This window comes from Eumetopias jubatus, unplaced genomic scaffold (genome assembly GCF_037043125.1).
Source record: "Eumetopias jubatus isolate StellerSeaLion01/CBP00866 unplaced genomic scaffold, mEumJub1_p1.0 scaffold_10, whole genome shotgun sequence".
Taxonomy (NCBI): Eukaryota; Metazoa; Chordata; class Mammalia; order Carnivora; family Otariidae; genus Eumetopias; species Eumetopias jubatus.
Genome location: NW_028274816.1, coordinates 101209347 through 101227828, shown reverse-complemented (window position 1 = coordinate 101227828; position 18482 = coordinate 101209347). Strand labels below are relative to the sequence as shown.

The following is an 18482-nucleotide window of genomic DNA, read 5'->3' as shown; positions in this document are numbered from 1 at the left end:
CTCTGGTGGGCCTGCCCCCCACCCCCCAACTCATCCTGCCCCATCAATGTGATGCAACAGAGGGAATGGATCAATCCTAGGGTCCGTGGCATGAGCGGGTGACCCAGGCCCTTTGGTCCAGAGACACGAGGGGATGGGGGTGGGGTGGGGGGAATGTTCCCCGGAGGGCCAGATGTCAGTGTATGCCTGTGTTTTTCTTTTTTTCCCCCTGAGGACTGTCTATCCTTTGTCCATTTTCTGTTGCGTGTTCAACTGTTTGGTATCAACTCCTAGGGTATCTCATTAGATCAGTGGATAGGATAAACAGAAACGGATGCCTTGCATCAGTCAGTCGAGGGGACGCTCTGCTGGCAAAGGAGGGTGGGCAAACCCGTGAGAAGAAATCCTTTGCAGGGTTTGTAGAAATTTCAGTTCAGGAAACGATCCTAGACCCAGGACGATTTGTTGCTCCGTTTTTCTACCGGAGACCATAAGGTTTCTCGGGGTAGGAGGCACACCTGTCATTCGGTCTTGGCACATAGCAGTCATTCAAGAAATATTTCTTGAACTATGGATAAACCCTAATCTGTAACACTCGTAGCCTCCCTCCCCCCGCCCCAGGAACCTAATTAAATGTTCCAACCATCGGATCCCAAAGTTGCTCAAACCTGCTAGGAGTTGGGGAGAAGGAAAAGAAATGAGTAGGGAAGGTGATGTTCAGAGTCTCGTGGGGATGAGGCACGGAGAGGTGACATGTGGCTATTTCTGTTGGCACCTGAAGGGACCAATCAAAGGACACATACGACACAGGGCAACAAACCAGGGAAACGAGAAGAGATGCTGGGGCGGATGTTCTAGATTTGAGTGTCTGTCTGTTTTTAAGTTTCAGCCTATGGGAGGAAAAGAAGTCTCTTGTAATAAAGTCGAGACAGTCAACAGTTTCCTCCCCATGTGGGCTGCGGTTTTGAAGAAGGATGCGTACTGGTGGAAAGATTCTGGATTCTCATCGTTAGCTAGATTCATTTTCCGTAATCATGAGTCCTCCTGGAGATTTTAATCCTAATCTGCCCTAGAATTTATAGGAGTGTAAAAAAGACCCGATGGTTACAGGTTGAGAGAAACTGCAGGAACCATGCGTTTAAGGAAGAATCACTGGAAATCTCTGAGAACAGAAAGGTATTTAATCAAGAGTACATTGTGAGTGCTCAACAAACGTCTTCAAGGTGACTGGAAAAACCAGGAGAGTCACAGGTGAGCAGGAACTCTCCGTTTCTACTGTGGTCACAAAGCCACACGCAATCGTCAGTCGGGCCCTTCTGGCATTCAGGCAGAGGACTATCAAAAAAGCCTGAAGGGGGCCGTTGTCTCTGGGACGAGACACAGAGTAGGTATCTTCATCCCAGGTGCCCGCAAGCTACAGCCTGGCCAGCAAATTTGCCCAGGCTTGTGTGTGGGTGGTGGTGGTTGTTGTTTTTTAAGATTTTATTCATTTATTTGACAGAGAGCACAAGCTGGGGGAGCAGCAGGCAGAGGGAGAGAGAAGCAGGCTCCCCGCTGAGCAGGGAGCCCGAGGGGGCCTCGAACCCCAGGACCCTGGGATCATGACCTGAGCCGAAGGCAGACGCTTAACCGACTGGGCCACCCAGGCGCCTGGCCAGGCTCGTTCTTGTATGCTGAGAGCCCACAACGCATTTTTCATTTTTAAAGGGCTGTAAAAGAATAGGTCACAGAAACCTTTCGGAGCCCTTAAAGCCTAAAAACCATTTACTGTCTGGCCCTGTAGAGAGACAGTATGCCGCTCCATTAACTCGGACGTTAACGAAACGTTTTACCTTCGTGCAGAAGGTTTTGTGAAAAGCACTGTTGAGAAGATGGGTGGGCCTGTCTGCGCTTCCACATCGCATTTAAAGATAACCGCGGTTTGGGGCGCCTGGGTGGCTCAGTCATTAAGCGTTTGCCTTCCGCTCAGGTCATGATCTCAGGGTCCTGGGATTGAGCCCCACATCGGGGTTCCCTGCTCAGCGGGAAGCCTGCTTCTCTCTCTCTCCCACTGCCCCTGCTTGTGTTCCCTCTCTCGCTGTGTCTCTGTCACATACATAAACTCTTTTAAAAAATAGAATAAAATAAAAATAGCCGCGGCTTAACGAGATAAACTGCTTAGACCCCAAAGGCAGGAAGCAAAAGGAGAGATCGGCGGTGAAAAAGGGGATCCTGACGTTCGTCTCGCCACCAGCCGCTAGAAAAAAGTACAACTCCTCCCGGGGGTAACCCAGAAGTAAAAAAATGAAAGGAAGAAAAGCAAGAGAGCCCTACCGAACAAAAAACGAGCTCACAGCGGGTTTTCCCCGTACCGCAGAACCCACGGCCAGCGTTCACACCCTCAGCGGCAACGGCACCAGCACCACCCGCGGTAAAGAAAAAACCAATAGGGCGCCTGGGTGGCTCAGCCTTAGCGTCTGCCTTCGGCTCAGGTCGTGATCCCAGGGTCCTGGGATCGAGGCCCGCATCGGGCTCCCCGCTCCGCGGGAAGCCTGCTTCTCCCTCTGACCCTCCCCGTGCTTGTGTTCCCTCTCTCGCTGTGTCTCTCTCCGTCAAATAAGCAAACAAAATCTCCAGAAAAAAAAAAACCAGTAAACCAAAACCCCCGAACCGATAGAGAAAGGCGAAAAGGAGCACCAAAACAAAAAAAGCCAAAAACAAAAACAGGCGCACTTAAGTTTCGCGACTAGGAAAACCAAGAACAAGCAGACAAACGAACAATTCTGACATTAAGCACCAAGTACGTAACCCCGCAGGGAAGTGCACCGTGCCAGGAGGTACTGCAATACCAGGTCGATGCGTGGAGTGGAGAGAGCAAGCTCCTCTTCCAACTCCCGGCTCCAAAAAGCCACTTAATACGTTGTCCTCAGATAGAGGACGTATCAGATATTAAACTGATAAGAACAGATACTACACTTGATCTTAGCCAAAAGGCCGAGAAGCGATACCCGTCAGCCCGCCCTCGCCGCCACCGCCGCGCCGCCAGCCATATCGCACTCACGGTGAGCCAAGTCGCGCTCATCCCACCGCTCGCTTCCCTCGCTTCTCGGACGGTGCTATGGCAGTCACCGCCCTGGTGCAGAGTTTTTAGTTCTCCACATTTTAAAAGAGGAATGGTGCTTCTGGCGTTGCTCTGTCGCTCGCCGCGGAGCGCCATTTCTAATTTGAATGCCCCGCCCCTTTCGCGCAGGGAGGCGTGGCCGCGCCGGAGAGGAACCTGGGTGGCGGCCCAGCGCCTTCCTCGGTTTAAAGCTTTTGCTGGCCTGAGGGGAGGACCAAGGGAATCGGGGATGTGTCTGGAGAGCGGGGCTGTGGAAGGGGGCTGGGGCAGAGTGGTCCACGTTTCCAGGAAACTCGTCGGGTCATCACGGTAGCACCCTACAGCCTTCCTGGGTCCAGGCCGCTGGGAACCAATCGAGAAGCGCCCGGCTGGGCTCACGTGGAAAGGGCTCCAGAGTCAAGTTGGGACCCGAGATGGGGCCCTGACAGGGTGGCCACCCTGCCCCATCAGCAGGGCCCGTGGGCAAACTACCTCACCTCCCTCATGAGCCTCCGTTTCCCCAGTGGAGACTGGGGAAACCTGGTAACCTTCCTACCTTCCTACCTTCCTTAATGGGATTTAGGGAACGCAGACGTAGCTAATGAGGTGACCTTGATGTCAGTCATCTAGAATATGGGTCCTGGGTCCCACGAGGCACCAGTGAAGAGGTCACGGCAGTGGCACTGAAGAGATGGAGCAACGTACGCAATAAAATAGACACGCTTCTTGTCTGGGTCGCACCCGCGCTCAGTGCTTTCTTCGTGTCAAACTTGCAAAGTTTACCTACAGATGGAGCAGTTGAGGCACAGAGGTGGAGCGACTCGCCCAGGACCACACCATTCATTGGCTTTAGTGGAAGAGGCCGGCTGGGCCTGGGAAGCCCAGACCACAGGGCCTAGAAAGGGCACCAAGAAAGGAGAAGAGCGATTCTTTTCCTTTTTCCTTTTTTTTTTTTTTAAAGATTTTATTTATTTATCTGACAAAGAGAGCGACAGCGAGAGAGGGAACACGGGCGGGGGGGGGGGGCGGGAGAGGGAGCAGCAAGCTTCCCGCCGAGCAGGGAGCCCGACGCGGGGCTCGATCCCAGGACCCCGGGGTCATGACCCCAGCGGAAGGCAGACGCTTAACGACTGAGCCACCCAGGCGCCCCGAGAAGAGCGATTCTTGTGTGTGCAGCCCACGAGGAGACTAAGTGTTGCTGAGCCTGACACACAGGTCTTCCCGCCGTCTGGTGCAGCACCTAAGAGCATCGGCTCCGAATACCTGGCCTCTAAGCCCGGTTCACCTAGTGTGACCTAGTATGTACCTTGGCCTCCTCGATTCACCCTCCCCCTTCAACCCGTTATCTCTAAACTGGGAGAGGATGACATGAGAACTTACTGCACATCATTATTGGGAACAACGAGACATGTTTGGGATACAGTACGTCTGGGAGAGCCAAACACAGGGAAAGTACCTCAGGCAAGTCACTTCTCTGCAGCCTCCTCATGTAGAAAGTGAGAATACGAACAGCCGGCATAGACTCCTGGGCTTCATCTTCCCTCCTCCACCCGGGGCCCCGGCTTCTCCCTTACCTGGCTTTCTTTTATCCCATAGCACGGGATCACTCCACGTTTAAACACGTGTCTGTTGCCTTTTAGCTCAACAGCGTGTAAGCTCTAGAGCAGGGATCTTGGTCTGTGTTGTCCACCATTTACATCTCCAGAGCTTTGAACGGCACCTGGACGCTTAGTCTATTTAGTTGAATAAATGAACGAATAAATAGTATGTCATGTGATCCGTACACATACAAAGGGGTTAGCAAACCTCTTGTGGCTTGTGGTACTTAGAACCTTCACTGTGTTCTACTACAGTTCTGCTCGCTTCCACGCTTACGAGGCCATCGTGTGCTCACTAAGTTAACTTTGCGGGCGTTTTGATCTCTAGAATGAGGTGCTTCGGATTGCAGAGCTGCATGTTCTGTCATGGCAAAGGAGTATTTCCCGTGGTAAAGTAATGATTTCCCATTCTAGGGGGCGCCCGGTTGGCTCAGTCGGTGGAGCACGGGACTCTTGATCTCAGGGTCTGAGTTCAAGCCCCATGTTGGGTGTGGGGCCTACTTAAAGATGAATAAATAAAATATCTTAAAAAATGATTTCCCGTCCTAGTTCCTGCACCAGCTCCTTGTGGGTTTGGGTAACGTGGGTCTCCCTTGGCCAGCTCACATCAAGGGGCACAGACCAAAGTGCTTGCAAAGTTAGGGCCACACCAAGATGTGACGGTCAGGCCCATTGTCCAAATGTCCTGCAAACCCCCCCCCCCAGGGACCCCCTGACTGTCGCTTCAGGGGAGCTGGGAATGATAAGCCGGGGACGGAGACTCGAAGAGCACAGCCAGCTTTCTCAGCCGGCGCCTGTTTCCCACAGCCTTGCCCAACCGTCCTGTTATCAGACTCCTGCGTAATATCCAGTCGTTTGTTCACGAGCAAGGTTGTTCATCTTTCCAGGTGCTTAAGATCCGCTATTGTTTTCTGTGAACCGCGTGTTCATGGTCTTTGCCCACTGTCCTTTGAATTGTTGATCTTTTTGCATTCCCACCTCTAGCTCACTTCGTGTTTGTCCTAGTGTACGAGTTCCCCTATAAATCGGACTTTATTTTTTCCGGATGGCTACCCAGTCGTCCCAGCATCACATATGGAATGGCCCATCTAATCATCGGTTTCAGATGCCACCTGTATCATATAAAAAAAGGTCCTCATATATATTTACCTCTATTTCTGGATGTTTCTTTGCTTTTTTTTTTTTTTTTCCTTCCTTTTCCTTTCCTTTTCTAGGATCTTATGTTTAAGTAACCTCCATATCCTCCAACTCTGAGATCAGGAGCCGCACGCTCTACCGACTGAGCCAGCCAGGCTGCCCCTGGATTTTTGTTTTGAAAAACCTTCTGATAACCTGTTTTTAGAAATTTTGATTCAGGGGCTCCTGGATGGCACAGTCAGTTAAGCGTCTGACACTGGTTTCGGCTCAGGTCATGATCGCAGGGTCCTGGCATCCTTGCTCAGTGCTCAGCTCGGCGGAGTCTGAGATTCTCTCTCCTTCTTCCCTCTGCCCTCTCACTCACGCGCGCGCGCGCGCGCTCCCTCTCTCAAATAAATCTTTAAATAAAATTGTAAATTAAATTTAAAGTTTTTTTTTTAAGATTTTGTTTATTTACGTGACAGAGAGAGACACGGCGAGAGAGGGAACACAAGCAGGGGAGAGGGAGAGGGAGAAGCGGACTTCCCGCTGAGCAGGGAGCCCGACGCGGGGCTCGATCCCAGGACCCCGGGATCACGACCCGAGCCGAAGGCAGACGCTTAACGACTGAGCCACCCAGGCGCCCCCCAAATTTTTGATTCAACTGATTCTTTGGTGTCACACCCGCTCTGCACCTGTCACCGCGTGGGCCCTGGGATCACACGGGTGAACGTGACCTTGTCCCTGTGGTCAGCCAGGGGCATCTGCCATGCTCTTCCAGTCCTCTCCTGCTGCCCTTCAACCCCATCCACTGCTCACAGAGCTGCTGGGGAAGCCTATGCACAACCAGAGCACGTCTGCCCGCGCCAAGGCTGCCAACTCCAGGTGCCCCCAAGTGTTCCGTCCTCGGGCTCCAGGGGGCTGTTGGGTCCCTGCCAGCGTCCTCAAGTCCAGGCCCCGCCGCACCCGCTCTGCCCGGTCCTGCGGCGGCCCTGCCTTCATGTCAGTGTCCCCGCTGTCCTCTTGCGCAGCTCCATCAGGTTCTTTCCATCACCTCGGCTTTCCTACCTACTCGAAGAGACCTGGCTGGAGAGACCGACCGTTTTGTTTCCTCGGACTTCCTCGCCCTTCTCTCTGACCCTTCCCTCTCCCCCTCAGTCCTTCTCCCCGACGCCTTTTCCCCAGTTACAAACAAAAGCTTTTACTTCTACGACTGGCATCAGAAGCACCGGGTCAGTCGGTCAGACTTTGCAGTGGGGAAAGGAGATCGTTTTTTCTAGCAACAGCCGGCTAAGTTGGGACCACATATACCCTGTGTTAAAAATGACTCGACGGGCGCCTGGGTGGCTCAGACGTTAAGCGTCTGCCTTCGGCTCGGGTCGTGGTCCCAGGGTCCTGGGATCAAGCCCCGCATCGGGCTCCCTGCCCCGCGGGAAGTCCGCTTCTCCCTCTCCCACTCCCCCTGCTTGTGTTCCCTCTCTCGCTGTGTCTCTCTCTGTCAAATAAATAAATAAAACCTAAAATAAATCAATAAATCAATAAATAAATCAATAAAAATGACTCGAGGTGGGACAGTTTGCCAGTCTCGCTGCTCAAAGTGTGGTCCCCAGACCAGCAGCACTGGGGTCCCGTGAGCATGTTGGACATGCAGAGCCACAGGCTTTTTAGCAAGACTCTCCTGGAATGCACCAAGTGTTCTGAGGCGGGACCTGATGGCTGAGGGAGAGAGACAGACAGAAGCAGCAAACACAGTTTTCAGGATCTCCACTCTCACCACCAATATACACAACCCAATTCCTCACCGTTCTTCTCTCACCCTTACCTTCTAAGTCCCCGAGGAGAGTCTGCAAAGCAGTTTCTAGAATCTTCTGGCGGTGAGACAGAGAAAAGGAGGGTGCCCACAACACATGAGCTAAACGTTTCGTTTATCTTTTTCGGTTGTTAGTGACTGGGGAGCCTCCAAGGACTGGGGAGGAGATGATAAAAAAAAGCACAGAAAAAACTCAGGGTCATCAATTAGATGCACTTGAACGTTCCCTGAGAGACGTGAGCAAAGAAGCGTGGAGCTGTTCCACTGTATTTCTCTGACACGGGTGGGTGTTACCCCAAGCCTGAAAACCTTGGACGTAGGACTACCCCAGAGTTACAGATGATCGAGGCAACGCGTGGGCCAGCGGAGTGCCTGCCCCCCAACCTCCCACCCCGAATGTGTTCAGGATCCTGGGGCTAAAATATAAGGGTTTGTGTGCTCGAGAGCAAGTTGCGTGTCCAGCTAGACTAGATCTGTAAAACCAGTCGACTCAACCAAGGACGGGGCTTCAAAACTTGCCTGCCATTATTTAGCACCCACTGTGTGCCAGCTAATCCCCACATTTTCCTTTTGGTCTTTCAACAATCCCAAAGAGAAGGTGTTATTTATGGTATTTTACATCTGAAGAAACTAAGGCTGCCAGGGTCCACCTTTTACCTTCTTCAGGTTTCTTCTTTTCCCTCCACCAGTGTAAGTGGACCCTTACCCTTTCTTGGCTGGTGGTTTTACATTTGCTTATTGGTGGGTCCTTGTTCCCATGCACACTGTAAGTGGGTCAAACTGATCCCTGTTCAGCAGATGAGAAAAATGAGCTTTAGAAAGAGCTTCAAGCTAACTAGAGTTGGGGACAGACTCAGGTGTCCTGCTAGACTGGATAGAACAGAAAGGAGAGAAGGGAAGGGGGAGAGAGAGAGAGAGAGAGAAAGAGAAAGGAGATAAGGGAAGAAATGCCGTCAGTTTGACCCTACATCAACCACTAGAAAAAGGCATAGCTCTTTCTAGGTTTAGCCTGAGAGCGAAAATCAGAAGATCTTGAGATTTCCTACCAAAACTTCTTTCCTCTCAAAACGCAATACTGAATAGTTAATGTATACAACTCTAAGCAATCGGGTAGTTAAAAACCCCAGAAAGCGCTGAGGGAACACACTAGGTGGAAACAACCCGAGAAGCCCGCCGTGATAACTCAACGCTGTCATTGGCCACTGTATATTTAACTCTCAAAGAATGCACCGGGCCCGGTAGTACCGCAACACCAGGTCGATGCGTGAAATGGATGGAACGAGCCCCTCTCCCTACTCCAAAAACCCACTTAACATATTGTTCTCGGACAAAGAACGTAGCAAATGTTATACTAATAAGAACAGATACTACACTTGATCTTAGCCAAGATGCCGAAAAGGGATGCCTCTCCCTCCGCCCTCGCCGCCACCGCCGCGCCGCCAGCCATATCGCACTCACGGTGAGCCAAGTCGCGCTCATCCCACTGCTCGCTTCCCTCGCTTCTCGGACAGTGCTATGGCAGTCACCGCCCTGGTGCAGAGTTTTTAGTTCTCTACATTTTAAGATCGGTGCGTCTGTCGTTACTACGTCTGTCTGTCTGTCTCTCTCGCTCGCTCTCTCTGTAACGCCATATCTAATTTGAAAGGCCCGCCTTTTCCCCCGCCCTGGGAGGCGTGGCCACAGCGGGCTGACCATTAGCGCGGGGCATTGAATCCCGGATGCGGGGGCTCGGTCTCAACTTGTGTACAGACTGAGAGAAAAGGCAGGACCAAAGAGGGTTGGGCGTGGCGGCAATAGGGGCCTGTGGAAGGGAGCTGTTGGCGGTGTTCGTCCTGAAGAAGAGTCGCAAGACGTAGTCACTAGAAACGCTTGGACTGTATCGTAATAAGTCGGTCCTACGCCGGCGGAAAGACGATTTTCGTACCTGCCAGTTGAGGGGCTCATTCTGAGTTAGGGGAGCGGAAGGTCTGGAGGAGGGGCTTCCCGGAGCGGGGAGGGTAGCCTCCCTGCAAGGCGGAAGGCCGATCACATAGAAAGTGCTGAGAGAGGAGGCGTGTCAGATCCGGAGGCCGGGCTGGGCGGCTGGAGGGATTTTCTTAAACTCCAGTACCTGGGTCTACCCGTGCTTCTGAGAATGAATCATATCTTGGGCTTCGTACGTAAAGCTCCCTGCGCCTGGGACATCGTTTGCCTTCACGTCTTCCTCACTTGGCTGCTTATGCAGATATCTGGATTCCGCTTGAGTGTCACCTCCCCCTGGAAGCCTTCTTTAAAGACCCTTCTATAGCCTACCTCCAGTCTGATTAGCAGTCCTCATGCATTTCATCCCACCTGCTAATTTGTTTCAGGTACACCACTCACCACCTTTTTGGGCAATCCTTGATCTCCCCCACTTGAAATCTGAGATCATTGAGGGAGATGACCCTTATCAGTATTTATCTCTGTATCCCATCACTAGCTTAGTGCTTGGCAGGTAGTAGGTGGTCAGCAAACGTTTGTTGAGTGAAGAAGTGATCCCCAGGTCAGACTGAATCAGAGAAGCAATTAGGAGGCTACTGGCCTGGTCCAGGGGTGATGGGGGTGGAAGATCTGGTCAGGGGTGGTGGCACACGACAGAGGAGAGATGACTGTCAGGGATGCTCTGGGTATCAAGGCCAATCAATTCCTAAACCCCCTCCCCTGATGTTTCCTTGTGGCAGAGACTGCAGCTGGCTGCTCGGTCAGCATTTGCCTTTCACATTCTCCTTCCTAGAGAACTTCAGTTTACTTGGGGTGGTTAATATTTCTTTCATTTGATCTCAGACAAACTAGAAGGTATCATGGATGTAAGACGGAAACCCAGTCAGTCACTTCACCCTGCAGGATGGAGAGCCTGTTCTCAGGTGTTGCCAGCCCCTGGGCCGAGTGCTCTATGTATTACCTCACTTAATTCACTCGACAACCCTACAAGGTGGATATTATTGTAATTATCCAGGGCCAGGATTGTGGTGAGGCCAATGAGGCCCCCCAAAACTCTTAATAATTAATAAATAATAATTAAATTAATAATATTTTAAGATAGGGGATGCCTGGTGGCTCAGTGGGTTGAGCGTCTGCCTTTGGCTCAAGTCATGATCCCAGGGTCCTGGTATCCAGTCCCAAGGGGGGGCTCCCTGCTCAGTGGGGAGCCTGCTTCTCCCTCTCCCTCAGCTGCTCCCCCTTCTTGTGCTTGCTCTCTCTCTCTTTCTGTCAAATAAATAAAATCTTTAAAAAAATATTTTAAGACAATTTATCTAGATGTATTCACGAATATACACATATTATTGGTTTATTTGCTTCTCACCTTGGTAGAGGTTTTGTTGCTACTCTATCCCCAGCACCTCAGACAGTGCTCAGCACATATTTGGCGCCTGATAAATATTTGTTGAATGAATGCTGAGAGTCACAGGAAACAATTCATAATGTGCTTAGCTTGTACCCTACATGACTCTTCAGTGCTTCTAATCCCATGATCTCTGTTCAGATCTGTTTGTATCAGACCATCTTATTATACTCACTGATTTGGTTTTGCTGAGAGGGCGTTGCTATGGTTTGAACACCCCATGCATTTGTTCATCTCTCACTGGCCTTTTTGTCCTGCCTGGTGTTCTGGCCATTTGGGCAGGTGTCTTAGTCCCCATCCCAAGTTGGATGAGCCCCAAGGGCAGGAAAGGGGTCTGTCCCCTCTCTATTTCCAGCACCTGCCCAGGTATGTCACATCATGTTCCAGGTGATTAATGACAGAAAATAATTAAAAAATGAAACATACAGTTAAAAAAGAATGGGCAAAGGCCAGGCACAGACAATTCACAGAAAGTAAAAAGTGGTTCTCAAGCTAACATATAAAATTAAATAGAAACTATACCAAGATATATTTTTTTCCCATCTCTTGCCCCTTCTCCCTCCATATTCTTTTCCTCCTGCTGGGCTTGCTGCAGACCCCACTGGCTACCCAGAACCTCCAGGTGGAGGAGGCCAACATGAGTTCCATTTCAGAGGCCAAGAAACTTGTTCATGGGGCTCAACTCTGCTCTGTGACTTTTTTTTTTTAGTGTCCCTGTGTGTGAGTCAGATGCTGTTTATGGCACATTCATGGTCACAATCTCATTTAATCTTAAAAACACACACACACACACACACATTAAAAAAAAAGTAACATAACATTGTAATAATAAAAAAAAGTAAACTCTACCCCCAAGTTAGGGCTTGAATTCACAACCCTGAGATCAAGAGTCACACGCTCCACCATCCGGGCCAACCAGGTGCCCCTCATTTAATCTCTACAACACCCTTGAGAAGTGTTAATGTCCCCAGGTCTCAGAGAGCAAATCCAGCTCACAGAAGCTGCCTGACTCACCCTGGGTATTTCCCAAAAGTCTTCCAAGTCCAAAGGTCTTCCCAGTAGGCGAGGTGGCCAGCTGTCAGACAAAACTCTTAGCTCATTCATTCCTTTATCTAACAATGATTGCTGAGGAGACACCCATTAGAGGCTTGGGATAATAAGCCTCTAGACCCATTAGAAGCCTGGGATTATAACAGATCTCTGTTGTAGATTTGCAGGAGAACATTTAAAGTACTCATCGTTAGGGAAAATGCACAGCCTTTAGGGTAACTTTCTATTAATCTGTTCTAGACCCTTGCTGCTCAAAGTGTGGTCTGTGAACATCAGCATCTGTACTACCTGGGAGCTGGTTAGAAATGCAGAAATTTGGGCACTACATCAGATCTACTGCCTTAGTTTGCTCTGGAGACCATAACAAAATACCGTAGACAGGGCGCTTAAATAACAGAAATTTCTTTTCTCACGGCGGAGGACTCCGAAGTCCCAGTTCAGCCTGCTAGCCTGGTAGGGCTTTGGTGAGGTCCTTCTTGGCTCACAGATGGCCACCTTCTCCATGTGGTAGAGAGAGAACAAGCTCTCTGGTGCCTCTTCTAAGGGAACTAATCCCATCCTGAGGGTCCTACTCTCATGACCTCATCTAACCATTACCCTCCAAAAGGCCTCCCCTCTAAATACCATCACACTGTGGGGGGGTAGGGCATCAGTGTATATTGAATATATATTGGAATAAAATATTGAATGTTCAATATATAAACTGGGGGGTAGGGCACAATTCAGTCTATAACACCTACTGAACCATAATCTGCATTTTAATAGGGTCCACAGGATGTTCATATGCACATGAAATTCTAAAAAGCAATGCTTTAAGTCATATACATTGGAAAAAAAATGGCAGCCAAAGATCAGTTTGTACATGTCACTTTGTGCGTTATCTGGGGAAGATTCCATATTAAATTGGTTTCCTGGGTCAAATTTTTTTGTTGTTGTTGTTATTGGTTGAGATAAACTACTTTAATAGAATTACCATAATAGCTACAGGCGTAGAAGACTTAATATAGGCCAAGCCCTTTGCGGACTGTTTCACACATTTAACCTTATTTAATTCTCATAACAACCATCTGAGGTAAGTATTTTTTTTAAAGATTTTATTTATTTATTTGAGAGAGAGAGAGAATGAGAGATAGAGAGCACGAGAGGGAAGAGGGCAGAGGGAGAAGCAGACTCCCCGCTGAGCAGGGAGCTCGATGTGGGACTCGATTCCGGGACTCAAGGATCATGAAGGATCATGACCTGAGCCGAAGGCAGTCTCTTAACCAACTGAGCCACCCAGGTGCCCCATGTGAGGTAAGTATTATCCCATTTTATAGATGAAGAGGTTGAGGGCTCACTGGAAATGTTAAAGTCAGGATTGGAACTCATCTTTTAAGCCAGTGGTCCTCGTAGTTTGGCCCCCAGACCAGCATCATCAGTATTACCTGAGAAGTTGCTATAAATGCACATTTTTGGGCCTGTGAACCCAAGACCAACTGAATCAGAAATTCTGGAGGTGGGGCTCAGCAACCTGTGTTTTTAGTAAGTCCTCTAGATGATTCTGATATACTCTCAAATTCGAGAACCACGGTTTGAAGCTATACCACCTCTCTGTGTGTGCAAGACAACATGGAGCGCTTGGCAGAGAAACGCCCCCTTCAGAGAAGAAAGACTGAATCAAATGGATGAGGTCACGGGGGACTGGCCCCTGTTGTGAATGCTCCAAAGAGCCCACCTAGCTTGGATACCTGGGCAGTCACCCTGTTCCCTCTGGAGCATGGACCTGGCTTTCTCCCTTCTCTCACTCTCTCAGTTTGGTTGTTCCTTGCTTCCGGGTTATTATCACCCTCCTGGGGCTCTCGTTGCTGTTTCTGGCTGACCACCCAAAACCCTTCCTCCAGCCCTCCCCTGAGTGCCAGGCTCCTGCGCAAATGCACGCTGGACATCCATCCTCACAGATACCCAAACATGGCTGCCACTGAGCTCATAACCTTCCCTGCCCTGGAGCTTCCTCCTGCCTCAGCCTTCTCTGCATCTGTCATTAGGCCCTCAGTAACAGTATGGGAAATGTAATTGAAATTAGATTTTCTGCTCAAATAATGTTTTTTGTTTTGTTTTTGTTTTTTAAGTAGGCTTTACACTGAGCATGGAGCCCAATGCGGGGCTTGAACTCACGACCCTGAGGTCAAGCCCGGAGCTGGGACTCTTAACCTACTGGGCCACCCAGGTGCCCTTCCAATCATGTTCATTTAATTCTTATCTCAGCTCCACAGAAAAACTTGAAGAGGGTAGATTTTTCATTCCCAACCTCAAACTGTAGGAAAGGCACTGTCTGAAAGGAAGACTCCAGAAGGAGGCAAAGGAACCTGCATATAACTTACATGCATATAACTTCACCTCTACTCCTCCACTTTTCTTCAGGGATCAGTCAGTGACAAACATATCCACCAGGGGGCAGCATCTGCTCCTTTCTAGCCCTAAGGCTGGGGCCCTGGGAATGGGTTTTGGGAGAGTTACATCTGAAAGGGCCCCCTGATGGAAGAAGGGTGCCTATGGGGCCCTTACACATTTTTTTTTTCATTTCACAATCATTCTAAGAGGCAGGTTGTGTTTTCTCCATTTTGTTCTTGAGGAAATAAAGCTGGGATTTGAAAAATGGGTCTTTGTGGGGGCACCTGAGTGGCTCAGTGGGTCGAGTGGCCGACTTTTGGTTTACGCTCACACTGTAGTCTCCTGGTCATGGTCTCAGGGTGGTGGGATTGAGCCCCGAGTTGGGTTCCGCGTTCCTCAGGGAGTCGGCTTGAGGATTCACTGCCCCCCCGCCCCTCCCCTTGCTCTCTCCCTCTCTCTAAGAAATAAACCTTAAAAAAAGAAAAAAAAAAAGAAAAAGAAAGGGGCGCCTGGGTGGCTCAGTTGGTTAAGCAACTGCCTTTGGCTCAGGTCATGATCCCGGAGTCCTGGGATCGAGTCCCACATGAGGCTCCCGGCTCAGCGGGGACCCTGCTTCTCCCTCTGGCCCTCTCCCCTCTCATGCTGTTTCTCTCTCTCTCTCTCTCTCTCTCAAATAAATAAATAAAATCTTTAAAAAAAAAAAAGAAAAAGAAAAATGGGTCTTCGTGGGGCACCTGGCTGACTCAACTGTAGAGTATGTGACCTTTTTTTTAAAAAAGATTTTATTTATTTGAGAGAGAAAGAGAGCGCACGAGCAGGGGGAGGGACAGAGGGAGAGAGAGAAGCAGGCTGAGTCTGCAGACACTTAACAGACTGAGACACTCAGGCACCCCAAGCATGTGACTCTTGATCTTGGGGTTGAGAATTCCAGTCCCACATTGGGCAGAGAGCTTACAAGAAAGAAAGAAAAAGAAAGAAGGAGAGAGAGAGAGGGAGAGAGAGAGAGAAAGAAAAAGAAAGAAAGAAAGAAAGAAAAAGAAGAAAAGAAAGAAAGAAAGAAAGAAAGAAAGGAAGAAAGAAAGAAAGAAAGAAAGAAAAAGAAAGAAAGAAAGAAAGAAAGAAAGAAAGAAAAAGAAAGAAAGAAAGAAAGAAAGATAGATGGGTCTTTGTGATTCCCAAGCTGCTTGCTGCTTCTTTGGCTTCCCTCCCTCACTGCTCATTCCTGCAGACTCCTTTCCTCCCTTCATTTGTGCACTGAGACAGGTATTTGTTTAGGGTACTGTGGAGACAAGGATGTTCTCAGCCACTTCCTTGGTGAGCTCCTTCATCTTCTGTCCTTGGCTATTCCTGAGTATGGACTGTTGGTGGGGATGGGACCTGGAATCGCCTAAGCCCTGGGGGGGGGGGGTGTGAAGTGAGTTTTCCAAGCCAGTCTACTGGTGAGAGACAGGACTCACCCTGACTCTCAGACCAGGGTTTCAGCACGCCAGGCCTTGACGGGGGCCTCTTTCTCCAGTTTCATCCTCACCCCTGGCCTCTGTTTTTCCTCCTCTAAGACGTTCCTCATCCTCAATAAAGACACAAGAGTTCAATACTGCCTAGACCTTGCCCAGAAATGCAGGGTTTTATAGGCATTCCTGGCTAACCCAGTAGTATCAACAGAACACTCAAGGGCTGAGGAACCCCAGACCAGGAATCTCCCAGGCTAAGAGTAGATGTTTGGTTCTCATACTCAGGGACACCCCTCAGTACATTTAATCATTTTGTCATGCATCCATGAATTTATGCGAGATTTCCTGACTGTGTTTTGTGTGCCCGGCACAGCACTGGGCACCTTGGAGCTGTAGATGACAGGAACCAGCTCCTGGGCTCAGGGCTTCGTCTGGTGGGGAGACAGCTCTGAGGATGAATGATGACATAGCAGCTGGAATCTCATCCACGTGGGGGAGCCCATAGAAGGAAGCAGGTAGGTCCCAGCTAGTCATTCTGTTTTGAATGCTGACCTGACCCCTGTCACTTAAACCTTGGGTCTAATGTCACCTATTGGAGAAATCTTCCTGAGCAGCCAGCTTCCTGTAGTCTGAAGTAGCTCCTTTCCCGAGTTTCTCTCTGACACATCTCCCTGTTTTATTTCTGTTGATGGCAAGTATCACCATCTGAAACCATCTTCTTTATTCATTGCCTGTCTCTCCCCTGTAGAATGTACACTCCAAGAGGGCAGGTCCTTATCCATCTCACTCAGGGCTGTATGCTCAGAACCTAGCAGGCATTCCATATATGATTGTTCAATGTACGAATGTTCAAATGTTCTCTGCAGTGAATCCCCCAATACAGGAGGTCCTGGGCTGTGATCTTGTGGAGAGAAAGGGCTGCAGAGGTGAGGCTGCCAGGAAGGAAAATGGTCATTAATGGAGGAGGGCTCCCTGGGGACAGGGTGTGTGTGTGTGTGTGTGTGTGTGTGTGTGTGTGTGTGTGTGTGTGTGTGTGTGTGTAGGGGGGGGACTGGAGTTTCCATTTAAAGGGGACAAACTGCGGTAAGCCCACAGCCTAGTGCTGCCCTGACAAGCTGGGCTCCTTCCCTCACCTCTCCCTGCCCCACCTCCTCCTCCCCATTTGTTCATCAACACCTCTGACAAACGAGAAGGATGAAGGGTGGGGTGGGATTGCCAGTTTTATCGCTTTTATCAGATAATCAAGTGACAATTTCCCTCTCGGTTGTGAGGCCCAGGAAGTTTCAAAAGGTTGCAGAAGAAACACGAGACAATCTGTGTTTCTCATTACTGTGTGTTTTCAGTTTCACAGCCATTGTAACATTTGCTCAATGCCAAGTTTGGCCAATTTCTAGCAGACTGACATTGGACAAATTACCTAACTTTTCAGTGCTTCTTTCTTTTTGGAATAACCATACTTACTTCTTGTAAGTAAGTATGCCTGGCTGGCTCGGTGGGTGGGCACGTGGCTCTTGACCTTGGGGTTGTGAGTTCAGGCCCTACATTGGGTGTAGAGCTTACTTTAAAAAAATTAAAATTAAAAAAAAAATCAAAAAGGAAAAGTGTGCAGAGTTCTTAGACCAGAACCTGGCATACAGTGGCCACTCAACACTGTAGTAGTTTCCAACTTCGTGGCCTGCTGTCTTCCCCTCTCCTAACACAGGCCACCTCTGTGTCTTAGCTCCTGTGCCAATCTGCCACCCCCCCCCAATATGGAGTGTAACACTAATTTCCTAAGGTCTTGATGTCTTTGGGGATTCAAGGAGGCTCCCTGCATTGCTGGGGAAACCAGGTGGCTGGTTTTAGAGGATGGAGGGGAAGAAGGAGGTGGCAAGGCAGGCTGGTGCTAAACGGATGGGAGGCCAGTGGGCAGGAAAGGGCTAGGCCCTCCTGTCTAGCAGTGACTTCCCCTACTCTTTTTCCGATCCCCCTCAAATATAACCTTTAAAAAGGGTTAGTACTGAATTACACAGTAAATGTAAGAATCCAGCCTCCTTGTAAAAAAGGAAACAATAGGATTATGATCTTATTCTCCTTTGATCCTCCTCCCCTCCTTCAATTTTACTTACCTCCCCCTGCAGGTAATCACTGATATCCGTTTGGTCACACTGTCCTTTTGTGACATCTCCTCCTCTTCAGGGCTGCCCAGACCGTATCAGGCTGCAATGGCTGGGGAAATGCCACTCAGTCCTCTCCCCTTCCTAACCAATCCTACACAGGACTCATTAACTTACAGAAAATTTTCCAGAAGCTTCCAGTTCACACCTTCTCTCCCGCCTCTGAAGTCCTATGAGGACTTATCTCAGGTTTACAAAGTCCCAGTGTTTCCTGTCAGTGGCCAGTCTTGTTTTTTTTCACTAGAGTTTAAGCCCTTTGAGGCCAGGCCCTGTGGCCTCCGCATCCTCCATATCTGCAGAGTCTCTCTGGCAGAGCACACAGTATGAATGAGGTCAATCAAAGTCCTGAGTGAAGAATTCTCCCTTTACCTATTTGAACAAGGGAGGCCCTTGGAGTGTCTGCTTCTGGTCAGCACTCTAACCAGCAATTGAGGGATTTCTGCTGAGGATGCCTAACCCTATGGCCTTCCCGATGAGAGGAGGGATAGCTATGCCGTCAGGGGCCCAGACAC

At 49.6% G+C, this 18482-nt stretch overlaps 2 long non-coding RNA genes and 2 other non-coding genes across 6 annotated transcripts in view; all 4 read right to left on the bottom strand.

Moving 5' to 3' along the window:
• Positions 1 to 3167, bottom strand: part of LOC114200566 (uncharacterized) — a 22636-nt gene extending 19469 nt beyond the window's left edge. For all 3 annotated transcript variants that reach the window (XR_015769332.1, XR_003607478.2, XR_015769331.1), the window contains exon 1: positions 3020 to 3167. This is a non-coding gene — a long non-coding RNA (uncharacterized LOC114200566). The remainder of the gene's footprint in view (positions 1 to 3019) is intronic.
• LOC114200625 (U2 spliceosomal RNA) lies at positions 2774 to 2964 on the bottom strand. Its single transcript, XR_003607492.1, has one exon. It is a non-coding gene; the product is annotated as a U2 spliceosomal RNA (small nuclear RNA).
• Positions 3168 to 6248: 3081 nt separating the features above from the next.
• Positions 6249 to 9203, bottom strand: LOC114200579 (uncharacterized). The gene is made up of 3 exons (XR_003607481.2): positions 9041 to 9203; positions 7595 to 7738; positions 6249 to 6858 (listed from the first exon to the last, which is right to left on the bottom strand). It is a non-coding gene; the product is annotated as an uncharacterized LOC114200579 (long non-coding RNA).
• LOC114200626 (U2 spliceosomal RNA) lies at positions 8802 to 8985 on the bottom strand. The gene has a single exon (XR_003607493.1). It is a non-coding gene; the product is annotated as a U2 spliceosomal RNA (small nuclear RNA).
• Positions 9204 to 18482: the final 9279 nt, after the last annotated feature.